This window comes from Channa argus, unplaced genomic scaffold (assembly GCF_033026475.1).
Source record: "Channa argus isolate prfri unplaced genomic scaffold, Channa argus male v1.0 Contig024, whole genome shotgun sequence".
In the NCBI taxonomy this organism is placed as follows: domain Eukaryota; kingdom Metazoa; phylum Chordata; class Actinopteri; order Anabantiformes; family Channidae; genus Channa; species Channa argus.
Window position 1 is genome coordinate 62,719 of NW_027125243.1, and position 27,173 is coordinate 89,891.

Here is a 27,173-nt window from a genome sequence, read left to right on the forward strand (position 1 = left end):
TGGTTTTAAGCGCATATAAATTTCCACTCTTGATTTCTGGCTAAATAAAAGCTGTTGCAATGATATTTCCATGCTAAACTGAGTTGTTCTGGGTCAAATATGAAGGCAAACCCACTTTCCCTTCAGTATTTTGCTACAATTGGCAGAAATTAGCTCATTCGGCCTGAAAATGGTTTTAAGCGCATAAAAACTTAAACTCCTTATTTCTGGCTAAATAAAAGATGTTGCAATGATATTTCCATGCTGAACTGAGTTGTTCTGGGTCAAATATTAAGGCAAACCGACTTTCCTTTCAGTATTTTGCTGCAATTGGCAGAAACAAGCATATGTGCTCATTCGGCCTGAAAATGCTTTTAAGCGCATAAAAACTTACAATCTTGATTTCTGGCTAAATAAAAGCTGTTGTAATGATATTTAAATTATGAACTGAGTTGTTCTGGGTCAAATATGAAGGCAAACCCACTTTCCTTTCAGTATTTTGCTACAATTGGCAGAAATCAGCTCATTCGGCCTGAAAATGGTTTTAAGCGCATAAAAACTTCCACTCTTGATTTCTGGCTAAATAAAAGCTGTTGCAATGATATTTCCATGCTGAACTGAGTTGTTCTGGGTCAAATATGAAGGCAAACCCACTTTCCCTTCAGTATTTTGCTGCAATTGGCAGAAACAAGCATATTTGCTCATTCGGCCTAAAAAACTTCCACTCTTGATTTCTGGCTAAATAAAAGCTGTTGCAATAATATTTCCATGCTGAACTGAGTTGTTCTGGGTCAAATATGAAGGCAAACCCACTTTCCTTTCAATATTTTGCTGCAATTGGCAGAAACAAGCATATTTGCTCATTCGGCCTGAAAATGCTTTTAAGCGCATAAAAACTAACACTCTTGATTTCTGGCTAAATAAAAGCTGTTGCAATGATATTTCCATGCTGAACTGAGTTGTTCTGGGTCAAATATGAAGGCAAACCCACTTTCCCTTCAGTATTTTGCTGCAATTGGCAGAAATCAGCTTATTTGGCCTAAAAATGCTTTTAAGTGCATAAAAATCTTCCACTCTTGATTTCTGGCTAAATAAAAGCTGTTGCAATGACATTTCCATGCTGAATAGCATTTTTCTGGGTCAAATATGAAGGCAAACCCACTTTCCTTTCAGTATTTTGCTGCAATTGGCAGAAACAAGCATATGTGCTCATTCGGCCTGAAAATGCTTTTAAGCGCATAAAAACTTACAATGTTGATTTTTGGCTAAATAAAAGCTGTTGTAATGATATTTAAATGCTGAACTGAGTTGTTCTGGGTCAAATATGGAGGCAAACCCACTTTCCTTTCAGTATCTTGCTGCAATTGGCAGAAACAAGTATATGTGCTCATTCGGCCTGAAAATGCTTTTAAGCGCATAAAAACTTAAACTCCTTATTTCTGGCTAAATAAAAGCTGTTGCAATGATATTTCCATGCTGAACTGAGTTGTTCTGGGTCAAATATGAAGGCAAACCCACTTTCCCTTCAGTATTTTGCTGCAATTGGCAGAAATCAGCTTATTTGGCCTAAAAATGCTTTTAAGCGCATAAAAATCTTCCACTCTTGATTTCTGACTAAATAAAAGCTGTTGCAATGACATTTCCATGCTGAATAGCATTTTTCTGGGTCAAATATGAAGGCAAACCCACTTTCCTTTCAGTATTTTGCTGCAATTGGCAGAAACAAGCATATGTGCTCATTCGGCCTGAAAATGCTTTTAAGCGCATAAAAACTTACAATCTTGATTTCTGGCTAAATAAAAGCTGTTGTAATGATATTTAAATGCTGAACTGAGTTGTTCTGGGTCAAATATGAGGGCAAACCCACTTTCCTGTCAGTATTTTGCTGCAATTGGCAGAAACAAGTATATGTGCTCATTCGGCCTGAAAATGCTTTTAAGCGCATAAAAACTTAAACTCCTTATTTCTGGCTAAATAAAAGCGGTTGCAATGATATTTCCATGCTGAACTGAGTTGTTCTGGTTCAAATATGAAGGCAAACCCACTTTCCCTTCAGTATTTTGCTGCAATTGGCAGAAACAAGCATATTTGCTCATTCGGCCTAAAAAACTTCCACTCTTGATTTCTGGCTAAATAAAAGCTGTTGCAATGATATTTCAATGCTGAACTGAGTTGTTCTGTGTCAAATATGAAGGCAAACCCACTTTACCTTCAGTATTTTGCTGCAATTGGCAGAAATCAGCTGATTTGGCCTGAAAATGCTTTTAAGCGCATACAAACTTACACTCTCTCTTTCTGGCTAGATAAAAGCTGTTGCAATGACATTTCCATGCTGAACTGAGTTGTTCTGTATCAAATATGAAGGCAAACCCACTTTCCTGTCAGTATTTTGCTGCAATTGGCAGAAACAAGCATATGTGCTCGTTCGGCCTGAAAATGCTTTTAAGCGCATAAAAATCTTCCACTCTTGATTTCTGGCTAAATAAAAGCTGTTGCAATGACATTTCCATACTGAATTGCATTTTTCTGGGTCAAATATGAAGGCAAACCCACTTTCCTTTCAGTATTTTGCTACAATTGGCAGAAACAAGCATATGTGCTCATTCGGCCTGAAAATGCTTTTAAGCGCATAAAAACTTACAATCTTGATTTCTGGCTAAATAAAAGGTGTTGCAATGATATTTCCATGCTGAACTGAGTTGTTCTGGGTCAAATATGAAGGCAAACCCACTTTCTCGTCAGTATTTTGCTGCAATTGGCAGAAACAAGCATAAGTGCTCATTCGGCCTGAAAATGCTTTTAAGCGCATAAAAATCTTCCACTCTTGATTTCTGGCTGAATAAAAGCTGTTGCAATATTTCCATGCTGAACTGAGTTGTTCTGGGTCAAATATGAAGGCAAACCCACGTTCCCTTCAGTATTTTGCTGCAATTGGTAGAAATCAGCTTATTTGGCCTAAAAATGCTTTTAAGCGCATAAAAATCTTCCACTCTTGATTTCTGGCTAAATAAAAGCTGTTGCAATGACATTTCCATGCTGAATAGCATTTTTCTGGGTCAAATATGAAGGCAAACCCACTTTCCTTTCAGTATTTTGCTGCAATTGGCAGAAACAAGCATATGTGCTCATTCGGCCTGAAAATGCTTTTAAGCGCATAAAAACTTACAATGTTGATTTTTGGCTAAATAAAAGCTGTTGTAATGATATTTAAATGCTGAACTGAGTTGTTCTGGGTCAAATATGGAGGCAAACCCACTTTCCTTTCAGTATCTTGCTGCAATTGGCAGAAACAAGTATATGTGCTCATTCGGCCTGAAAATGCTTTTAAGCGCATAAAAACTTAAACTCCTTATTTCTGGCTAAATAAAAGCTGTTGCAATGATATTTCCATGCTGAACTGAGTTGTTCTGGGTCAAATATGAAGGCAAACCCACTTTCCCTTCAGTATTTTGCTGCAATTGGCAGAAATCAGCTTATTTGGCCTAAAAATGCTTTTAAGCGCATAAAAATCTTCCACTCTTGATTTCTGACTAAATAAAAGCTGTTGCAATGACATTTCCATGCTGAATAGCATTTTTCTGGGTCAAATATGAAGGCAAACCCACTTTCCTTTCAGTATTTTGCTGCAATTGGCAGAAACAAGCATATGTGCTCATTCGGCCTGAAAATGCTTTTAAGCGCATAAAAACTTACAATCTTTATTTCTGGCTAAATAAAAGCTGTTGTAATGATATTTAAATGCTGAACTGAGTTGTTCTGGGTCAAATATGAGGGCAAACCCACTTTCCTGTCAGTATTTTGCTGCAATTGGCAGAAACAAGCATATTTGCTCATTCGGCCTGAAAAACTTCCACTCTTTATTTCTGGCTAAATTAAAGATGTTGCAATGATATCTCAATGCTGAACTGAGTTGTTCTGGGTCAAATATGAAGGCAAAGCCACTTTCCTTTCAGTATTTTGCTACAATTGGTAGAAATCAGCTCATTCGGCCTGAAAATGCTTTTAAACGCATAAAAACGTACACTCTTGTTTTCTGGCTAAACAAAAGCTGTTGCAATGATATTTCAATGCTGAACTGAGTTGTTCTGGGTCAAATATGAAGGCAAACCCACTTTACCTTCAGTATTTTGCTGCAATTGACAGAAACAAGCATATTTGCTCATTCGGCCAGAAAATGCTTGTAAGCGCATATAAATTTACACTCTTGATTTCTGGCTAAATAAAAGCTGTTGCAATGATATTTCCATGCTGAACTGAGTTGTTCTGGGTCAAATATGAAGGCAAACCCACTTTCCTTTCCGTATTTTGCCACAATTGGCAGAAATCAGCTCATTCGGCCTGAAAATGCTTTTAAGCGCATAAAAACTTAAACTCCTTATTTCTGGCTAAATAAAAGATGATGCAATGATATTTCCATGCTGAACTGAGTTGTTCTGGGTCAAATATGAAGGCAAACCCACTTTCCCTTTAGTATTTTGCGACAATTGGCAGAAACAAGCATATTTGTTTATTCGACCGAAAAATGCTTTTAAGCGCATAAAAACTTACACTCTTGATTTCTGGCTAAATTAAAGCTGTTGCAATGATATTTCCATGCTGAATTGAGTTGTTCTGGGTCAAATATGAAGGCAAACCCACTTTCCTTTCAGTATTTTGCTACAATTGGCAGAAATCAGCTTATTTCGCCTGAAAATGCTTTTAAGCGCATAAAAATCTTCCACTCTTGATTTCTGGCTAAAAAAAAAGCTGTTGCAATGACATTTCCATGCTGAATTGAGTTGTTCTGGTTCAAATATGAAGGCAAACCCACTTTCCTTTCAGTATTTTCCTTCAATTGGCAGAAATCAGCTCATTCGGCCTGAAAATGCTTTTAAGCGCATAAAAACTTACAATGTTGATTTTTGGCTAAATAAAAGCTGTTGTAATGATATTTAAATGCTGAACTGAGTTGTTCTGGGTCAAATATGGAGGCAAACCCACTTTCCTTTCAGTATCTTGCTGCAATTGGCAGAAACAAGTATATGTGCTCATTCGGCCTGAAAATGCTTTTAAGCGCATAAAAACTTAAACTCCTTATTTCTGGCTAAATAAAAGCTGTTGCAATGATATTTCCATGCTGAACTGAGTTGTTCTGGGTCAAATATGAAGGCAAACCCACTTTCCCTTCAGTATTTTGCTGCAATTGGCAGAAATCAGCTTATTTGGCCTAAAAATGCTTTTAAGCGCATAAAAATCTTCCACTCTTGATTTCTGACTAAATAAAAGCTGTTGCAATGACATTTCCATGCTGAATAGCATTTTTCTGGGTCAAATATGAAGGCAAACCCACTTTCCTTTCAGTATTTTGCTGCAATTGGCAGAAACAAGCATATGTGCTCATTCGGCCTGAAAATGCTTTTAAGCGCATAAAAACTTACAATCTTTATTTCTGGCTAAATAAAAGCTGTTGTAATGATATTTAAATGCTGAACTGAGTTGTTCTGGGTCAAATATGAGGGCAAACCCACTTTCCTGTCAGTATTTTGCTGCAATTGGCAGAAACAAGCATATTTGCTCATTCGGCCTGAAAAACTTCCACTCTTTATTTCTGGCTAAATTAAAGATGTTGCAATGATATCTCAATGCTGAACTGAGTTGTTCTGGGTCAAATATGAAGGCAAAGCCACTTTCCTTTCAGTATTTTGCTACAATTGGTAGAAATCAGCTCATTCGGCCTGAAAATGCTTTTAAACGCATAAAAACGTACACTCTTGTTTTCTGGCTAAACAAAAGCTGTTGCAATGATATTTCAATGCTGAACTGAGTTGTTCTGGGTCAAATATGAAGGCAAACCCACTTTACCTTCAGTATTTTGCTGCAATTGACAGAAACAAGCATATTTGCTCATTCGGCCAGAAAATGCTTGTAAGCGCATATAAATTTACACTCTTGATTTCTGGCTAAATAAAAGCTGTTGCAATGATATTTCCATGCTGAACTGAGTTGTTCTGGGTCAAATATGAAGGCAAACCCACTTTCCTTTCCGTATTTTGCCACAATTGGCAGAAATCAGCTCATTCGGCCTGAAAATGCTTTTAAGCGCATAAAAACTTAAACTCCTTATTTCTGGCTAAATAAAAGATGATGCAATGATATTTCCATGCTGAACTGAGTTGTTCTGGGTCAAATATGAAGGCAAACCCACTTTCCCTTTAGTATTTTGCGACAATTGGCAGAAACAAGCATATTTGTTTATTCGACCGAAAAATGCTTTTAAGCGCATAAAAACTTACACTCTTGATTTCTGGCTAAATTAAAGCTGTTGCAATGATATTTCCATGCTGAATTGAGTTGTTCTGGGTCAAATATGAAGGCAAACCCACTTTCCTTTCAGTATTTTGCTGCAATTGGCAGAAATCAGCTTATTTCGCCTGAAAATGCTTTTAAGCGCATAAAAATCTTCCACTCTTGATTTCTGGCTAAAAAAAAAGCTGTTGCAATGACATTTCCATGCTGAATTGAGTTGTTCTGGTTCAAATATGAAGGCAAACCCACTTTCCTTTCAGTATTTTCCTTCAATTGGCAGAAATCAGCTCATTCGGCCTGAAAATGCTTTTAAGCGCATAAAAACTTACACTCTTGATTGCTGGCTAAATAAAAGCTGTTGCAATGATATTTAAATGCTGAACTGAGTTGTTCTGGGTCAAATATCAAGGCAAACCCATTTTCCTTTCAGTATTTTGCTGCAATTGGCAGAAACAAGCATATTTGCTCATTTGGCCTGAAAAACTTCCACTCTTTATTTCTGAGTAAATTAAAGCTGTTGCAATGATATCTCAATGCTGAACTGAGTTGTTATGCATCAAATATGAAGGCAAACCCACTTTCCTTTCCGTATTTTGCTACAATTGGCAGAAATCAGCTCATTCGGGCTGAAAATGCTTTTAAGCGTATAAAAACTTAAACTCCTTATTTCTGGCTAAATAAAAGATGTTGCAATGATATTTCCATGCTGACCTGAGTTGTTCTGGGTCAAATATTAAGGCAAGCCCACTTTCCTTTCAGTATTTTGCTGCAATTGGCAGAAACAAGCATAAGTGCTCATTCGGCCTGAAAATGCTTTTAAGCGCATAAAAACTTACAATCTTGATTTCTGACTAAATAAAAGCTGTTGCAATGATATTTTCATGCTGAACTGAGTTGTTCTGGGTCAAATATGAAGGCAAACCCACTTTCCCTTCAGTATTTTGCGACAATTGGCAGAAACAAGCATATTTGTTCATTCGGCCGAAAAATGCTTTTAAGCGCATAAAAACTTACACTCTTGATTTCTGGCTAAATAAAAGCTGTTGCAATGATATTTCCATGCTGAACTGAGTTGTTCTGGGTCAAATATGAAGGCAAACCCACTTTCCCTTCAGTATTTTGCTACAATTGGCAGAAATCAGCTCATTCGGCCTGACAATGGTTTTAAGCGCATATAAATTTCCACTCTTGATTTCTGGCTAAATAAAAGCTGTTGCAATGATATTTCCATGCTAAACTGAGTTGTTCTGGGTCAAATATGAAGGCAAACCCACTTTCCCTTCAGTATTTTGCTACAATTGGCAGAAATCAGCTCATTCAGCCTGAAAATGGTTTTAAGCGCATAAAAACTTAAACTCCTTATTTCTGGCTAAATAAAAGATGTTGCAATGATATTTCCATGCTGAACTGAGTTGTTCTGGGTCAAATATTAAGGCAAACCGACTTTCCTTTCAGTATTTTGCTGCAATTGGCAGAAACAAGCATATGTGCTCATTCGGCCTGAAAATGCTTTTAAGCGCATAAAAACTTACAATCTTGATTTCTGGCTAAATAAAAGCTGTTGTAATGATATTTATATTATGAACTGAGTTGTTCTGGGTCAAATATGAAGGCAAACCCACTTTCCTTTCCGTATTTTGCTACAATAGGCAGAAATCAGCTCATTCGGCCTGAAAATGCTTTAAGCGCAAAAAAACTTAAACTCCTTATTTCTGGCTAAATAAAAGATGTTGCAATGATATTTCCATGCTGAACTGAGTTGTTCTGGGTCAAATATGAAGGCAAACCCACTTTCTCGTCAGTATTTTGCTACAATTGGCAGAAATCAGCTCATTCGGCCTGAAATTGCTTTTAAGCGCATAAAAACTTACAATCTTGATTTCTGACTAAATAAAAGCTGTTGCAATGATATTTTCATGCTGAACTGAGTTGTTCTGGGTCAAATATGAAGGCAAACCCACTTTCCCTTCAGTATTTTGCGACAATTGGCAGAAACAAGCATATTTGTTCATTCGACCGAAAAATGCTTTTAAGCGCATAAAAACTTACACTCTTGATTGCTGACTAAATAAAAGCTGTTGCAATGATATTTCCATGCTGAACTGAGTTGTTCTGGGTCAAATATGAAGGCAAACCCACTTTCCTTTCAGTATTTTGCTACAATTGGCAGAAATCAGCTCATTCGGCCTGAAAATGGTTTTAAGCGCATAAAAACTTCCACTCTTGATTTCTGGCTAAATAAAAGCTGTTGCAATGATATTTCCATGCTGAACTGAGTTGTTCTGGGTCAAATATGAAGGCAAACCCACTTTCCCTTCAGTATTTTGCTGCAATTGGCAGAAACAAGCATATTTGCTCATTCGGCCTAAAAAACTTCCACTCTTGATTTCTGGCTAAATAAAAGCTGTTGCAATAATATTTCCATGCTGAACTGAGTTGTTCTGGGTCAAATATGAAGGCAAACCCACTTTCCTTTCAATATTTTGCTGCAATTGGCAGAAACAAGCATATTTGCTCATTCGGCCTGAAAATGCTTTTAAGCGCATAAAAACTAACACTCTTGATTTCTGGCTAAATAAAATCTGTTGCAATGATATTTCCATGCTGAACTGAGTTGTTCTGGGTCAAATATGAAGGCAAACCCACTTTCCCTTCAGTATTTTGCTGCAATTGGCAGAAATCAGCTTTTTTGGCCTAAAAATGCTTTTAAGCGCATAAAAATCTTCCACTCTTGATTTCTGGCTAAATAAAAGCTGTTGCAATGACATTTCCATGCTGAATAGCATTTTTCTGGGTCAAATATGAAGGCAAACCCACTTTCCTTTCAGTATTTTGCTGCAATTGGCAGAAACAAGCATATGTGCTCATTCGGCCTGAAAATGCTTTTAAGCGCATAAAAACTTACAATGTTGATTTTTGGCTAAATAAAAGCTGTTGTAATGATATTTAAATGCTGAACTGAGTTGTTCTGGGTCAAATATGGAGGCAAACCCACTTTCCTTTCAGTATCTTGCTGCAATTGGCAGAAACAAGTATATGTGCTCATTCGGCCTGAAAATGCTTTTAAGCGCATAAAAACTTAAACTCCTTATTTCTGGCTAAATAAAAGCTGTTGCAATGATATTTCCATGCTGAACTGAGTTGTTCTGGGTCAAATATGAAGGCAAACCCACTTTCCCTTCAGTATTTTGCTGCAATTGGCAGAAATCAGCTTATTTGGCCTAAAAATGCTTTTAAGCGCATAAAAATCTTCCACTCTTGATTTCTGACTAAATAAAAGCTGTTGCAATGACATTTCCATGCTGAATAGCATTTTTCTGGGTCAAATATGAAGGCAAACCCACTTTCCTTTCAGTATTTTGCTGCAATTGGCAGAAACAAGCATATGTGCTCATTCGGCCTAAAAATGCTTTTAAGCGCATAAAAATCTTCCACTCTTGATTTCTGGCTGAATAAAAGCTGTTGCAATGATATTTCCATGCTGAACTGAGTTGTTCTGGGTCAAATATGAAGGCAAACCCACGTTCCCTTCAGTATTTTGCTGCAATTGGCAGAAATCAGCTTATTTGGCCTAAAAATGCTTTTAAGCGCATAAAAATCTTCCACTCTTGATTTCTGGCTAAATAAAAGCTGTTGCAATGACATTTCCATGCTGAATAGCATTTTTCTGGGTCAAATATGAAGGCAAACCCACTTTCCTTTCAGTATTTTGCTGCAATTGGCAGAAACAAGCATATGTGCTCATTCGGCCTGAAAATGCTTTTAAGCGCATAAAAACTTACAATGTTGATTTTTGGCTAAATAAAAGCTGTTGTAATGATATTTAAATGCTGAACTGAGTTGTTCTGGGTCAAATATGGAGGCAAACCCACTTTCCTTTCAGTATCTTGCTGCAATTGGCAGAAACAAGTATATGTGCTCATTCGGCCTGAAAATGCTTTTAAGCGCATAAAAACTTAAACTCCTTATTTCTGGCTAAATAAAAGCTGTTGCAATGATATTTCCATGCTGAACTGAGTTGTTTTGGGTCAAATATGAAGGCAAACCCACTTTCCCTTCAGTATTTTGCTGCAATTGGCAGAAATCAGCTTATTTGGCCTAAAAATGCTTTTAAGCGCATAAAAATCTTCCACTCTTGATTTCTGACTAAATAAAAGCTGTTGCAATGACATTTCCATGCTGAATTGAGTTGTTCTGGGTCAAATATGAGGGCAAACCCACTTTCCTGTCAGTATTTTGCTGCAATTGGCAGAAACAAGTATATTTGCTCATTCGGCCTAAAAAACTTCCACTCTTGATTTCTGGCTAAAAAAAAACTGTTGCAATGATATTTCCATGCTGAACTGAGTTGTTCCGGGTCAAATATGAAGGCAAACCCACTTTCCCTTCAGTATTTTGCTGCAATTGGCAGAAACAAGTATATGTGCTCATTCGGCCTGAAAATGCTTTTAAGCGCATAAAAACTTAAACTCCTTATTTCTGGCTAAATAAAAGCGGTTGCAATGATATTTCCATGCTGAACTGAGTTGTTCTGGTTCAAATATGAAGGCAAACCCACTTTCCCTTCAGTATTTTGCTGCAATTGGCAGAAACAAGCATATTTGCTCATTCGGCCTAAAAAACTTCCACTCTTGATTTCTGGCTAAATAAAAGCTGTTGCAATGATATTTCAATGCTGAACTGAGTTGTTCTGTGTCAAATATGAAGGCAAACCCACTTTACCTTCAGTATTTTGCTGCAATTGGCAGAAATCAGCTGATTTGGCCTGAAAATGCTTTTAAGCGCATACAAACTTACACTCTCTCTTTCTGGCTAAATAAAAGCTGTTGCAATGATATTTCAATGCTGAACTGAGTTGTTCTGTATCAAATATGAAGGCAAACCCACTTTCCTGTCAGTATTTTGCTGCAATTGTCAGAAACAAGCATATGTGCTCGTTCGGCCTGAAAATGCTTTTAAGCGCATAAAAATCTTCCACTCTTGATTTCTGGCTAAATAAAAGCTGTTGCAATGACATTTCCATGCTGAATTGCATTTTTCTGGGTCAAATATGAAGGCAAACCCACTTTCCTTTCAGTATTTTGCTACAATTGGCAGAAACAAGCATATGTGCTCATTCGGCCTGAAAATGCTTTTAAGCGCATAAAAACTTACAATCTTGATTTCTGGCTAAATAAAAGGTGTTGCAATGATATTTCCATGCTGAACTGAGTTGTTCTGGGTCAAATATGAAGGCAAACCCACCTTCCTTTCAGTATTTTGCTGCAATTGGCAGAAACAAGCATATTTGCTCATTCGGCCTAAAAAACTTCCACTCTTGATTTCTGGCTAAATTAAAGGTGTTGCAATCATATTTCCATGCTGAACTGAGTTGTTCTGGGTCAAATATGAAGGCAAACTCACTTTCCCTTCAGTATTTTGCTGAAATTGGCAGAAATCAGCTCATTTGGCCTGAAAATGCTTTTAAGCGCATAAAAACGTACACTCTTGATTTCTGGCTAAATAAAGGCTGTTGCAATGATATTTCAATGCTGAACTGAGTTGTTCTGTGTCAAATATGAAGGCAAACCCACTTTACCTTCAGTATTTTGCTGCAATTGGCAGAAATCAGCTGATTTGGCCTGAAAATTCTTTTAAGCGCATAAAAACTTACCCTCTTGAGTTCTGGCTAAATAAAAGCTGTTGTAATGATATTAAAATGCTGAACTGAGTTGTTCTGGGTCAAATATGAAGGCAAACCCACTTTCCTGTCAGTATTTTGCTGCAATTGGCAGAAACAAGCATATTTGCTCATTCGCCCTAAAAAACTTCCACTCTTGATTTCTGGCTAAAAAAAAACTGTTGCAATGATATTTCCATGCTGAACTGAGTTGTTCCGGGTCAAATATGAAGGCAAACCCACTTTCCTTTCAGTATTTTGCTACAATTGGCAGAAATCAGCTCATTCGGCCTGAAAATGCTTTTAAGCGCATAAAAACTTACACTCTTGTTTTCTGGCTAAACAAAAGCTGTTGCAATGATATTTCAATGCTGAACTGAGTTGTTCTGGGTCAAATATGAAGGCAAACCCACTTTACCTTCAGTATTTTGCTGCAATTGACAGAAACAAGCATATTTGCTCATTCGGCCAGAAAATGCTTGTAAGCGCATATAAATTTACACTGTTGATTTCTGGCTAAATAAAAGCTGTTGCAATGATATTTCCATGCTGAACTGAGTTGTTCTGGGTCAAATATGAAGGCAAACCCACTTTCCTTTCCGTATTTTGCCACAATTGGCAGAAATCAGCTCATTCGGCCTGAAAATGCTTTTAAGCGCATAAAAACTTAAACTTCTTATTTCTGGCTAAATAAAAGATGTTGCAATGATATTTCCATGCTGAACTGAGTTGTTCTGTATCAAATATGAAGGCAAACCCACTTTCCTGTCAGTATTTTGCTGCAATTGTCAGAAACAAGCATATGTGCTCGTTCGGCCTGAAAATGCTTTTAAGCGCATAAAAACTTACAATCTTGATTTCTGGCTAAATAAAAGCTGTTGTAATGATATTAAAATGCTGAACTGAGTTGTTCTGGGTCAAATATGAAGGCAAACCCACTTTCCTGTCAGTATTTTGCTGCAATTGGCAGAAACAAGCATATGTGCTCATTCGGCCTAAAAAGCTTCCACTCTTGATTTCTGGCTTAAAAAAAACTATTGCAATGATATTTCCATGCTGAACTGAGTTGTTCCGGGTCAAATATGAAGGCAAACCCACTTTCCCTTCAGTATTTTGCTGCAATTGGCAGAAATCAGCTTATTTGGCCTGAAAATGCTTTAAGCGCATAAAAATCTTCCACTCTTGATTTCTGGCTAAATAAAAGCTGTTGCAATGACATTTCCATGCTGAATTGCATTTTTCTGGGTTAAATATGAAGGCAAACCCACTTTCCTTTCAATATTTTGCTACAATTGGCAGAAACAAGCATATGTGCTCATTCGGCCTGAAAATGCTTTTAAGCGCATAAAAACTTACAATCTTGATTTCTGGCTAAATAAAAGGTGTTGCAATGATATTTCCATGCTGAACTGAGTTGTTCTGGGTCAAATATGAAGGCAAACTCACTTTCCCTTCAGTATTTTGCTGAAATTGGCATAAATCAGTTCATTTGGCCTGAAAATGCTTTTAAGCGCATAAAAACTTACAATCTTGATTTCTGGCTAAATAAAAGCTGTTGTAATGATATTTAAATGCTGAACTGAGTTGTTCTGGGTCAAATATGAGGGCAAACCCACTTTCCTGTCAGTATTTTGCTGCAATTGGCAGAAACAAGCATATTTGCTCATTCGGCCTAAAAAACTTCCACTCTTGATTTCTGGCTAAAAAAAAACTGTTGCAATGATATTTCCATGCTGAACTGAGTTGTTCCGGGTCAAATATGAAGGCAAACCCACTTTCCCTTCAGTATTTTGCTGCAATTGGCAGAAACAAGTATATGTGCTCATTCGGCCTGAAAATGCTTTTAAGCGCATAAAAACTTAAACTCCTTATTTCTGGCTAAATAAAAGCGGTTGCAATGATATTTCCATGCTGAACTGAGTTGTTCTGGTTCAAATATGAAGGCAAACCCACTTTCCCTTCAGTATTTTTCTGCAATTGGCAGAAAGAAGCATATTTGCTCATTCGGCCTAAAAAACTTCCACTCTTGATTTCTGGCTAAATAAATGCTGTTGCAATGATATTTCCATGCTGAACTGAGTTGTTCTGGGTCAAATATGAGGGCAAACCCACTTTACCTTCAGTATTTTGCTGCAATTGGCAGAAATCAGCTGATTTGGCCTGAAAATGCTTTTAAGCGCATACAAACTTACACTCTCTCTTTCTGGCTAGATAAAAGCTGTTGCAATGACATTTCCATGCTGAACTGAGTTGTTCTGTATCAAATATGAAGGCAAACCCACTTTCCTGTCAGTATTTTGCTGCAATTGTCAGAAACAAGCATATGTGCTCGTTCGGCCTGAAAATGCTTTTAATTCAATTCAATTCAACTTTATTTATATAGCGCCAATTCACAACAAAGTCATCTCAGTGCACTTTACAGAATAAAGTCACGATTATAAAGATATATAAAGAGAACCCAACAATTCCCCCTGGAGCAAGCCATAGGCAACAGTGGAGAGGAAAAACTCCCTTTAACGGAAGAAACCTCCAGCAGAACCAGGCTCAGGGTGGACGGCCATCTGCCTCGACCGGTTGGGGTGAGTGGAAAGGGGAGAGAGAAAAGAACAGAGCAATAAAAAGCAATAACAAAACATCGGGCAGATTGGTAGGACCAGTAGCTGCACGCTGGAAGACACACAGCTTCAAAGCCGGGGGACACCTGCAGAAAGGGACAGAGAGAGGGGGACAGAGGAGGACAAAGACAACTACGGGAGAGAACACACAGAGTTAATGACATACAGTGGTGAGAATTGCGGGGTGAGAGGAGAGGAGAGATGGTCAAGAGGAGGAAAGGAGCTCAGTGCATTGGGGGGTGGGTCCCCCAGCAGTCTAAGCCTATGGCAGCATAACTATAACTAACTATATGCTTTATTAAAGAGGAAGGTTTTAAGCTTAGACTTAAAAGTAGAGAGGGTGTCTGCTTCCCGAATCTGAACTGGGAGCTGGTTCCACAAGAGAGGAGCTTGATAGCTAAAGGCTCTACCTCCCATTCTACTTTTGGAAATTCTGGGAACCACAAGTAGGCCTGCATTCTGAGAGCGAAGTGGTCTACTGGGATGATATGGTGCTATGAGGTCTTCTATATATGATGGAGCCTGACCATTCAGAGCTTTATATGTAAGAAGCAGGGTTTTAAATTCTATTCTAAATTTAATGGGAAGCCAATGGAGAGAAGCTAATGAAGGTGAAATATGATCTCTCTTGCTAGTTCCAGTCAGCACTCTTGCTGCAGCATTTTGGATTAATTGCAGGCTCTTTAGGGAGTTACTGGGGCATCCTGAAAGTAGGGAATTACAGTAGTCCAACCTAGAAGTAACAAATGCATGGACCAGTTTTTCGGCATCACTTTGAGACAGTATGCTCCTAATTTTGGCAATGTTCCGTAGGTGGAAGAAGGCTGTTCTAGAGATTTGTTTTATATGTGACTTAAAGGACAGATCCTGATCAAAAATAACTCCAAGGTTCCTTGCAGTAGTACTGGAGGCCAGACTTATGCCATCTAGGGTAACAATATGGTTGGACATCATATCTCTGATATTTTTGGGCCCAAATACTATGACTTCAGTTTTGTCTGAGTTTAAAAGTAAAAAATTGTGGGACATCCAGGCCTTTATGTCTTGTAGGCATGCTTGAAGCTTTATTAACTGATTATTTTCATCTGGTTCCATAGATAAATATAGCTGGGTATCATCAGCATAACAGTGGAAATTTATGGAGTGTTTTCTAATAATGTTGCCTAAAGGAGACATATATAAAGTAAAAAGTATTGGTCCTAACACAGAGCCTTGTGGAACTCCATAGCTAACCTTTGTGTGCATGGAGGATTCATTATTAACATGAACAAATTGAAATCTATCAGACAGATAGGATTTAAACCAACCTAGTGCAGTTCCTGTAATTGCAATTTCATGTTCCAGTCTCTGTAATAAAATGTTATGATCAATGGTATCAAATGCGGCACTAAGATCTAACAGAACAAGTATAGAGATGAGTCCAGTATCTGAGGCCATGAGAAGATCGTTGGTGACTTTTACCAGTGCTGTTTCTGTACTATGATGAACTCTAAATCCTGACTGAAACTCTTCATACAAACTATTCCTATGGAGGTGATCACATAATTGTTTTGCGACTACTTTTTCAATTATTTTAGAAATAAAGGGGAGATTAGATATTGGTCTGTAATTGGCTAAAACACCTGGGTCAAGACAGGGTTTTTTAAGTAATGGTTTAATTACAGCTACCTTATAGGCCTGTGGTACATAGCCTGTTTCTAAAGATAGATTGATGATATCTAATATGAACGTATCTATTAAGGGTAAAGCTTCCTTGAGCAGCCTAATTGGAATAGGGTCTAGCAGACAGGTTGTTGGTTTAGATGAGGTAATAATTGAAGTTAGCTCAGAGAGATCTATGGGTAAAAAGCAGTCTAACAGGGAGTGGGGCCTTATCCATGATTCTAGCACTGCTGTACATGAAGATCTATCTGTAATTTTTGGGGGGAGGATCTGGTGAATACTTTCTCTAATAGCTACAATTTTATTCATAAAGAAGGTCATGAAGTCATTGCTGCTCAAAGTTAAGGGAATAGTAGGCTCAACAGAACTATGGCTCTTAGTCAGCCTGGCTACAGTGCTGAACAGAAACCGGGGGTTGTTCTTGTTTTCTTCTATTAATGATGAATAATATGCTGTTCTGGCATCACTGAGAGCTTTTTTGTACGTTTTTAAACTATTTTTCCAGGCTAAATGAGATTCTTCTAACTTTCTGGAACGCCACTTCCTTTCTAACTTTCGTGTTTCCTGTTTTAAGTTGCGTGTTTGTGAACTATACCATGGAGATCGCCTCTGCTGATTTACTGCCTTCTTTTTTAGAGGGGCAACACTATCGAGTATTGTACGTAGTGAGGCTGCAGAATTGTCAACAAGATAATCTACTTGTGCAGGAGTAACATTAAGGAGACTACTTCCCATTGTATTAACATATGGTGAAGCAAATGATGAAGAAATAATTTCTTTAAATTTGTTGACAGCTTTTTCACTTAAGCATCTGCTATAGTGGAATTTTTCCCTAACTGCTATATAGTCCGTTATTGTAAATTCAAATGTTATTAAAAAATGGTCAGACAGAAGAGAGTTGTGAGGACATATTGTTAAATTATCTGTTTCAATTCCATACGTAAGGACAAGGTCTAACGTGTGACTAAAACAGTGAGTGGGTTTATTTACATTTTGGGAAAAACCAATTGAATCTAATAATGAATTAAACGCAGTGCTCAGGCAGTTACTGTCAGCATCTACATGAATGTTAAAGTCACCCACTATAATGACTTTATCTGTACTAAGCACTAAATCAGCTAGAAAATCAGAAAATTCAATCAAAAACTCTGAATAAGGGACTGGAGGACGGTACACGATAACAAATAATAGTGGTTTTTGAGTTTTCCAGTTTGGGTGTGAAAGGCTAAGAGTAAGGCTCTCAAATGAGTTATAACTATGTTTAGGTCTAGGGTTTATTGATAAGCTACAATGGAAGATTGCTGCAACTCCTCCACCTCGGCCTGTGCTTCTAGGAACATGATAATTATTGTGACTTGGGGGGGTTGACTCATTTAGACTGACATATTCTTCCTGCTGCAACCAAGTTTCAGTGAGACAAAATAAATCGAATTGATGATCGCTTATTAAGTCATTTACTACTACTAGAGATTTAGAAGAGAGAGATCTGATATTTAATAATCCACATTTAATAGTTTTGGGGTTTTGTTCTGTAAGAGGAGTAGTCTTAACTTTTATTAGGTTATTATGATTAACTCCTCTTGTTGTCATATTTACTTTATGTAATTTAGGTCGGGGAACAGACACAGTCTCTATAGGTATGTGGGAGTTGTGGGGGGGTGACGGTTGTAAGGATACTGCAGAGAGGCGTGTAGGACAGGATCTCTGCATCCTAGGCTCAACTCTGGATTGTCATACTTTTGGTTGTCTAATAAAACCAGCCATATTTCTGGATAAGAAAGCTGCACCATCTAAAGTAGGATGGATGCCATCTCTCCTAATCAGCCTAGGTTTTCCCCAAAAACGTTTCCAATTGTCTATGTAGCCCACATCGTTTGCTGGACACCACCTAGACAGCCAGCGGTTGAATGACGACATGCGGGTGTACATGTCATCACTGGTCAGATTTGGCAGGGGACCAGAGAAAATTACGGAGTCCGACATTGTTTTTGCAAAGTTACACACCGATTCAACATTCATTTTAGTGACCTCCGATTTACGTAATCGGGCGTCATTAACTCCCACGTGAATAATAATATTACTGTATTTACGTTTATCCTTAGCCAGGAGTTTCAAATATGATTCAACGTCGCCCGCTCTGGCCCCAGGAAGACATTTGACTACGGCCGCTGGAGTCTCTAACTTCACGTTTCTGACTATGGAGCTGCCAATTACCAGAGTTGGTTTCTCAGCGGGTGTGTCGCTGAGTGGGGAAAATCGATTAGAAACATGAACCGACTGGAGGTGAACCTCGGGCGTCTGTTTGGCATTAGATCTCTTACGAACCGTCACCCAGCCGGACTGGCTTCCCGGCTGCTCGGGAACTGCCGGGGGACAGCTAGCAGGGGCTACGCTAGGTCGGCCCGCACCAGCTACCGGGGCCTGACTAGCGGAGTTGTTTTCCATGGTGCGGAGCCGTGCTTCCAATTCCGTGAGCCTCGCCTCCAAAGCTGCAAAAACCTTACACTTATTACATATACCATTATCACTAAAGGAGGCAGAGGAAAAACTGAACATGAGACACACCGAGCAAGTGAGAGAAGGAGAGACAGAGGGAGACAGAGAAGCCATTGCTAATGTTTAACTGCTAAGCTAGCGAAGCTAATATAAGTGAAATGTGGAATTTGTAAACTTTAGCTGGTTATGTTTTGCAAAAGCAGGTGCTTGTGCAATACAAGCGTATGTTACGACTAAGTATTAATTCTTGTGTGAAGAAATCACTTATTTAAGTAAAAATAACAGCTACAATTAATCAATAAACAGTCTTTCGGTAGAAACCCAAGAGTGTGCAGAAACAGGAAGTGACGCAATACGCTTACCGCAAATCTGGATGGTCCACAATTGCATTCTCCATTATCATGTAACCCACAGCTGAAGCGCATAAAAACTTACAATCTTGATTTCTGGCTAAATAAAACCTGTTGTAATGATATTAAAATGCTGAACTGAGTTGTTCTGGGTCAAATATGAAGGCAAACCCACTTTCCTGTCAGTATTTTGCTGCAATTGGCAGAAACAAGCATATTTGCTCATTCGGCCTAAAAAACTTCCACTCTTGATTTCTGGCTAAAAAAAAACTGTTGCAATGATATTTCCATGCTGAACTGAGTTGTTCCGATTAAATATGAAGGCAAACCCACTTTCCCTTCAGTATTTTGCTGCAATTGGCAGAAATCAGCTTATTTGGCCTGAAAATGCTTTTAAGCGCATAAAAATCTTCCACTCTTGATTTCTGGCTAAATAAAAGCTGTTGCAATGACATTTCCATGCTGAATTGCATTTTTCTGGGTCAAATATGAAGGCAAACCCACTTTCCTTTCAGTATTTTGCTACAATTGGCAGAAACAAGCATATGTGCTCATTCGGCCTGAAAATGCTTTTAAGCGCATAAAAACTTACAATCTTGATTTCTGGCTAAATAAAAGGTGTTGCAATGATATTTCCATGCTGAACTGAGTTGTTCTGGGTCAAATATGAAGGCAAACCCACCTTCCTTTCAGTATTTTGCTGCAATTGGCAGAAACAAGCATATTTGCTCATTCGGCCTAAAAAATTTCCACTCTTGATTTCTGGCTAAATAAAAGGTGTTGCAATGATATTTCCATGCTGAACTGAGTTGTTCTGGGTCAAATATGAAGGCAAACTCACTTTCCCTTCAGTATTTTGCTGAAATTGGCAGAAATCAGCTCATTTGGCCTGAAAATGCTTTTAAGCGCATAAAAACGTACACTCTTGATTTCTGGCTAAAAAAAAGCTGTTGCAATGATATTTCAATGCTGAACTGAGTTGTTCTGTGTCAAATATGAAGGCAAACCCACTTTACCTTCAATATTGTGCTGCAATTGGCAGAAATCAGCTGATTTGGCCTGAAAATGCTTTTAAGCGCATAAAAACTTACCCTCTTGAGTTCTGGCTAAATAAAAGCTGTTGTAATGATATTTAAATGCTGAACTGAGTTGTTCTGGGTCAAATATGAAGGCAAACCCACTTTCCCTTCAGTATTTTGCTGCAATTGGCAGAAATCAGCTTATTTGGCCTGAAAATGCTTTTAAGCGTATAAAAATCTTCCACTCTTGATTTCTGGCTAAATAAAAGCTGTGGCAATGATATTTCCATGCTGAACTGAGTTGTTCTGGGTCAAATATGAAGGCAAACCCACTTTCCCTTCAGTATTTTGCTGCAATTGGCAGAAATCAGCTTATTTGGCCTGAAAATGCTTTTAAGCGCATAAAAATCTTCCACTCTTGATTTCTGGCTGAATAAAAGCTGTTGCAATGATATTTCCATGCTGAACTGAGTTGTTCTGGGTCAAATATGAAGGCAAACCCACTTTCCCTTCAGTATTTTGCTGCAATTGGCAGAAATCAGCTTATTTGGCCTAAAAATGCTTTTAAGCGCATAAAAATCTTCCACTCTTGATTTCTGGCTAAATAAAAGCTGTTGCAATGACATTTCCATGCTGAATAGCATTTTTCTGGGTCAAATATGAAGGCAAACCCACTTTCCTTTCAGTATTTTGCTGCAACTGGCAGAAACAAGCATATGTGCTCATTCGGCCTGAAAATGCTTTTAAGCGCATAAAAACTTACAATCTTGATTTCTGGCTAAATAAAAGCTGTTGTAATGATATTTAAATGCTGAACTGAGTTGTTCTGGGTCAAATATGAGGGCAAACCCACTTTCCTGTCAGTATTTTGCTGCAATTGGCAGAAACAAGCATATTTGCTCATTCGGCCTAAAAAACTTCCACTCTTGATTTCTGTCTAAATAAAAGGTGTTGCAATGATATTTCCATGCTGAACTGAGTTGTTCTGGGTCAAATATGAAGGCAAACCCACCTTCCTTTCAGTATTTTGCTGCAATTGGCAGAAACAAGCATATTTGCTCATTCGGCCTAAAAAACTTCCACTCTTGATTTCTGGCTAAATAAAAGGTGTTGCAATGATATTTCCATGCTGAACTGAGTTGTTCTGGGTCAAATATGAAGGCAAACTCACTTTCCCTTCAGTATTTTGCTGAAATTGGCAGAAATCAGCTCATTTGGCCTGAAAATGCTTTTAAGCGCATAAAAACGTACACTCTTGATTTCTGGCTAAATAAAAGCTGTTGCAATGATATTTCAATGCTGAACTGAGTTGTTCTGTGTCAAATATGAAGGCAAACCCACTTTACCTTCAATATTGTGCTGCAATTGGCAGAAATCAGCTGATTTGGCCTGAAAATGCTTTTAAGCGCATAAAAACTTACCCTCTTGAGTTCTGGCTAAATAAAAGCTTTTGTAATGATATTTAAATGCTGAACTGAGTTGTTCTGGGTCAAATATGAAGGCAAACCCACTTTCCCTTCAGTATTTTGCTGCAATTGGCAGAAATCAGCTTATATGGCCTGAAAATGCTTTTAAGCGTATAAAAATCTTCCACTCTTGATTTCTGGCTAAATAAAAGCTGTGGCAATGATATTTCCATGCTGAACTGAGTTGTTCTGGGTCAAATATGAAGGCAAACCCACTTTCCCTTCAGTATTTTGCTGCAATTGGCAGAAATCAGCTTATTTGGCCTGAAAATGCTTTTAAGCGCATAAAAATCTTCCACTCTTGATTTCTGGCTGAATAAAAGCTGTTGCAATGATATTTCCATGCTGAACTGAGTTGTTCTGGGTCAAATATGAAGGCAAACCCACTTTCCCTTCAGTATTTTGCTGCAATTGGCAGAAATCAGCTTATTTGGCCTAAAAATGCTTTTAAGCGCATAAAAATCTTCCACTCTTGATTTCTGGCTAAATAAAAGCTGTTGCAATGACATTTCCATGCTGAATAGCATTTTTCTGGGTCAAATATGAAGGCAAACCCACTTTCCTTTCAGTATTTTGCTGCAATTGGCAGAAACAAGCATATGTGCTCATTCGGCCTGAAAATGCTTTTAAGCGCATAAAAACTTACAATCTTGATTTCTGGCTAAATAAAAGCTGTTGTAATGATATTTAAATGCTGAACTGAGTTGTTCTGGGTCAAATATGAGGGCAAACCCACTTTCCTGTCAGTATTTTGCTGCAATTGGCAGAGACAAGCATATTTGCTCATTCGGCCTAAAAAACTTCCACTCTTGATTTCTGGCTAAATAAAAGGTGTTGCAATGATATTTCCATGCTGAACTGAGTTGTTCTGGGTCAAATATGAAGGCAAACCCACCTTCCTTTCAGTATTTTGCTGCAATTGGCAGAAATCAGTTTATTTGGCCTGAAAATGCTTTTAAGCGCATAAAAATCTTCCACTCTTGATTTCTGGCTAAATAAAAGCTGTTGCAATGATATTTCCATGCTGAACTGAGTTGTTCTGGGTCAAATATGAAGGCAAACCCACTTTCCCTTCAGTATTTTGCTGCAATTGGCAAAAATCAGCTTATTTGGCCTGAAAATGCTTTTAAGCGCATAAAAATCTTCCACTCTTGATTTCTGGCTAAATAAAAGCTGTTGCAATGACATTTCCATGCTGAATAGCATTTTTCTGGGTCAAATATGAAGACAAACCCACTTTCCTTTCAGTATTTTGCTGCAATTGGCAGAAACAAGCATATGTGCTCATTCGGCCTGAAAATGCTTTTAAGCGCATAAAAACTTACAATCTTGATTTCTGGCTAAATAAAAGCTGTTGTAATGATATTTAAATGCTGAACTGAGTTGTTCTGGGTCAAATATGAGGGCAAACCCACTTTCCTGTCAGTATTTTGCTGCAATTGGCAGAAACAAGCATATGTGCTCATTCGGCCTGAAAATGCTTTTAAGCGCATAAAAACTTACAATCTTGATTTCTGGCTAAATAAAAGGTGTTGCAATGATATTTCCATGCTGAACTGAGTTGTTCTGGGTCAAATATGAAGGCAAACCCACCTTCCTTTCAGTATTTTGCTGCAATTGGCAGAAACAAGCATATTTGCTCATTCGGCCTAAAAAACTTCCACTCTTGATTTCTGGCTAAATAAAAGGTGTTGCAATGATATTTCCATGCTGAACTGAGTTGTTCTGGGTCAAATATGAAGGCAAACTCACTTTCCCTTCAGTATTTTGCTGAAATTGGCAGAAATCAGCTCATTTGGCCTGAAAATGCTTTTAAGCGCATAAAAACGTACACTCTTGATTTCTGGCTAAATAAAAGCTGTTGCAATGATATTTCAATGCTGAACTGAGTTGTTCTGTGTCAAATATGAAGGCAAACCCACTTTACCTTCAATATTGTGCTGCAATTGGCAGAAATCAGCTGATTTGGCCTGAAAATGCTTTTAAGCGCATAAAAACTTACCCTCTTGAGTTCTGGCTAAATAAAAGCTGTTGTAATGATATTTAAATGCTGAACTGAGTTGTTCTGGGTCAAATATGAAGGCAAACCCACTTTCCCTTCAGTATTTTGCTGCAATTGGCAGAAATCAGCTTATTTGGCCTGAAAATGCTTTTAAGCGTATAAAAATCTTCCACTCTTGATTTCTGTCTAAATAAAAGCTGTGGCAATGATATTTCCATGCTGAACTGAGTTGTTCTGGGTCAAATATGAAGGCAAACCCACTTTCCCTTCAGTATTTTGCTGCAATTGGCAGAAATCAGCTTATTTGGCCTGAAAATGCTTTTAAGCGCATAAAAATCTTCCACTCTTGATTTCTGGCTAAATAAAAGCTGTTGCAATGACATTTCCATGCTGAATAGCATTTTTCTGGGTCAAATATGAAGGCAAACCCACTTTCCTTTCAGTATTTTGCTGCAATTGGCAGAAACAAGCATATGTGCTCATTCGGCCTGAAAATGCTTTTAAGCGCATAAAAACTTACAATCTTGATTTCTGGCTAAATAAAAGCTGTTGTAATGATATTTAAATGCTGAACTGAGTTGTTCTGGGTCAAATATGAGGGCAAACCCACTTTCCTGTCAGTATTTTGCTGCAATTGGCAGAAACAAGCATATTTGCTCATTCGGCCTAAAAAACTTCCACTCTTGATTTCTGGCTAAATAAAAGGTGTTGCAATGATATTTCCATGCTGAACTGAGTTGTTCTGGGTCAAATATGAAGGCAAACCCACTTTCCCTTCAGTATTTTGCTGCAATTGGCAAAAATCAGCTTATTTGGCCTGAAAATGCTTTTAAGCGCATAAAAATCTTCCACTCTTGATTTCTGGCTAAATAAAAGCTGTTGCAATGACATTTCCATGCTGAATAGCATTTTTCTGGGTCAAATATGAAGGCAAACCCACTTTCCTTTCAGTATTTTGCTGCAATTGGCAGAAACAAGCATATGTGCTCATTCGGCCTGAAAATGCTTTTAAGCGCATAAAAACTTACAATCTTGATTTCTGGCTGAATAAAAGCTGTTGTAATGATATTTAAATGCTGAACTGAGTTGTTCTGGGTCAAATATGAGGGCAAACCCACTTTCCTGTCAGTATTTTGCTGCAATTGGCAGAAACAAGCATATGTGCTCATTCGGCCTGAAAATGCTTTTAAGCGCATAAAAACTTACACTCTTGAGTTCTGGCTAAATAAAAGCTGTTGTAATGATATTTAAATGCTGAACTGAGTTGTTCTGGTTCAAATATGAAGGCAAACCCACTTTCCCTTCAGTATTTTGCTGCAATTCGCAGAAACAAGCATATTTGCTCATTCGGCCTAAAAAACTTCCACTCTTGATTTCTGGCTAAATAAATGCTGTTGCAATGATATTTCCATGCTGAACTGAGTTGTTCTGGGTCAAATATGAAGGCAAACAAACTTTCCCTTCAGTATTTTGCTGAAATTGGCAGAAATCAGCTCATTTGGCCTGAAAATGCTTTTAAGCGCATAAAAACTTACACTCTTGATTTCTGGCTAAATAAAAGCTGTTGCAATGATATTTCAATGCTGAACTGAGTTGTTCTGTTTCAAATATGAAGGCAAACCCACTTTCCCTTCAGTATTTTGCTGCAATTGGCAGATACAAGCATATTTGCTCATTCGGCCTGAAAAACTTCCACTCTTGATTTCTGGCTAAATAAATGCTGTTGAAATGATATTTCCATGCTGAACTGAGTTGTTCTGGGTCAAATATGAAGGCAAACTCACTTTCCCTTCAGTATTTTGCTGAAATTGGCAGAAATCAGCTCATTTGGCCTGAAAATGCTTTTAAGCGCATAAAAACTTACACTCTTGATTTCTGGCTAAATAAAAGCTGTTGCAATGATATTTCAATGCTGAACTGAGTTGTTCTGTTTCAAATATGAAGGCAAACCCACTTTCCCTTCAGTATTTTGCTGCAATTGGCAGAAATCAGCCTATTTGGCCTAAAAATGCTTTTAAGCGCATAAAAATCTTCCACTCTTGATTTCTGACTAAATAAAAGCTGTTGCAATGACATTTCCATGCTGAATAGCATTTTGCTGGGTCAAATATGAAGGCAAACCCACTTTCCTTTCAGTATCTTGCTGCAATTGGCAGAAACAAGCATATGTGCTCATTCGGCCTGAAAATGCTTTTAAGCGCATAAAAACTTACAATCTTGATTTCTGGCTAAATAAAAGCTGTTGTAATGATATTTAAATGCTGAACTGAGTTGTTCTGGGTCAAAAATGAGGGCAAACCCACTTTTCTGTCAGTATTTTGCTGCAATTGGCAGAAACAAGCATATTTACTCATTCGGCCTTAAAAACTTCCACTCTTGATTTCTGGCTAAAAAAAAACTGTTGCAATGATATTTCCATGCTGAACTGAGTTGTTCCGGGTCAAATATGAAGGCAAACCCACTTTCCCTTCAGTATTTTGCTGCAATTGGCAGAAATCAGCTTATTTGGCCTGAAAATGCTTTTAAGCGCATAAAAATCTTCCACTCTTGATTTCTGGCTAAATAAAAGGTGTTGCAATGATATTTCCATGCTGAATTGAGTTGTTCTGGGTCAAATATGAAGGCAAACCAACTTTCCTTTCAGTATTTTGCTGCAATTGGCAGAAACAAGCATATTTGCTCATTCGGCCTGAAAATGCTTTTAGGCGCATAAAAACTTACACTCTTGAGTTCTGGCTAAATAAAAGCTGTTGTAATGATATTTAAATGCTGAACTGAGTTGTTCTGGGTCAAATATGAAGGCAAACCCACTTTCCTGTCAGTATTTTGCTGCAATTGGCAGAAATCAGCTCATTCGGCCTGAAAATGGTTTTAAGCGCATAAAAACTTAAACTCCTTATTTCTGGCTAAATAAAAGATGTTGCAATGATATTTCCATGCTGAACTGAGTTGTTCTGGGTCAAATATTAAGGCAAACCGACTTTCCTTTCAGTATTTTGCTGCAATTGGCAGAAACAAGCATATGTGCTCATTCGGCCTGAAAATGCTTTTAAGCGCATAAAAACTTACAATCTTGATTTCTGGCTAAATAAAAGCTGTTGTAATGATATTTAAATTATGAACTGAGTTGTTCTGGGTCAAATATGAAGGCAAACCCACTTTCCTTTCCGTATTTTGCTACAATTGGCAGAAATCAGCTCATTCGGCCTGAAAATGCGTTTAAGCGCAAAAAAACTTAAACTCCTTATTTCTGGCTAAATAAAAGATGTTGCAATGATATTTCCATGCTGAACTGAGTTGTTCTGGGTCAAATATGAAGGCAAACCCACTTTCTCGTCAGTATTTTGCTACAATTGGCAGAAATCAGCTCATTCGGCCTGAAAATGATTTTAAGCGCATAAAAACTTCCACTCTTGATTTCTGGCTAAATAAAAGCTGTTGCAATGATATTTCCATGCTGAACTGAGTTGTTCTGGGTCAAATATGAAGGCAAACCCACTTTCCCTTCAGTATTTTGCTGCAATTGGCAGAAACAAGCATATTTGCTCATTCGGCCCAAAAAACTTCCACTCTTGATTTCTGGCTAAATAAAAGCTGTTGCAATAATATTTCCATGCTGAACTGAGTTGTTCTGGGTCAA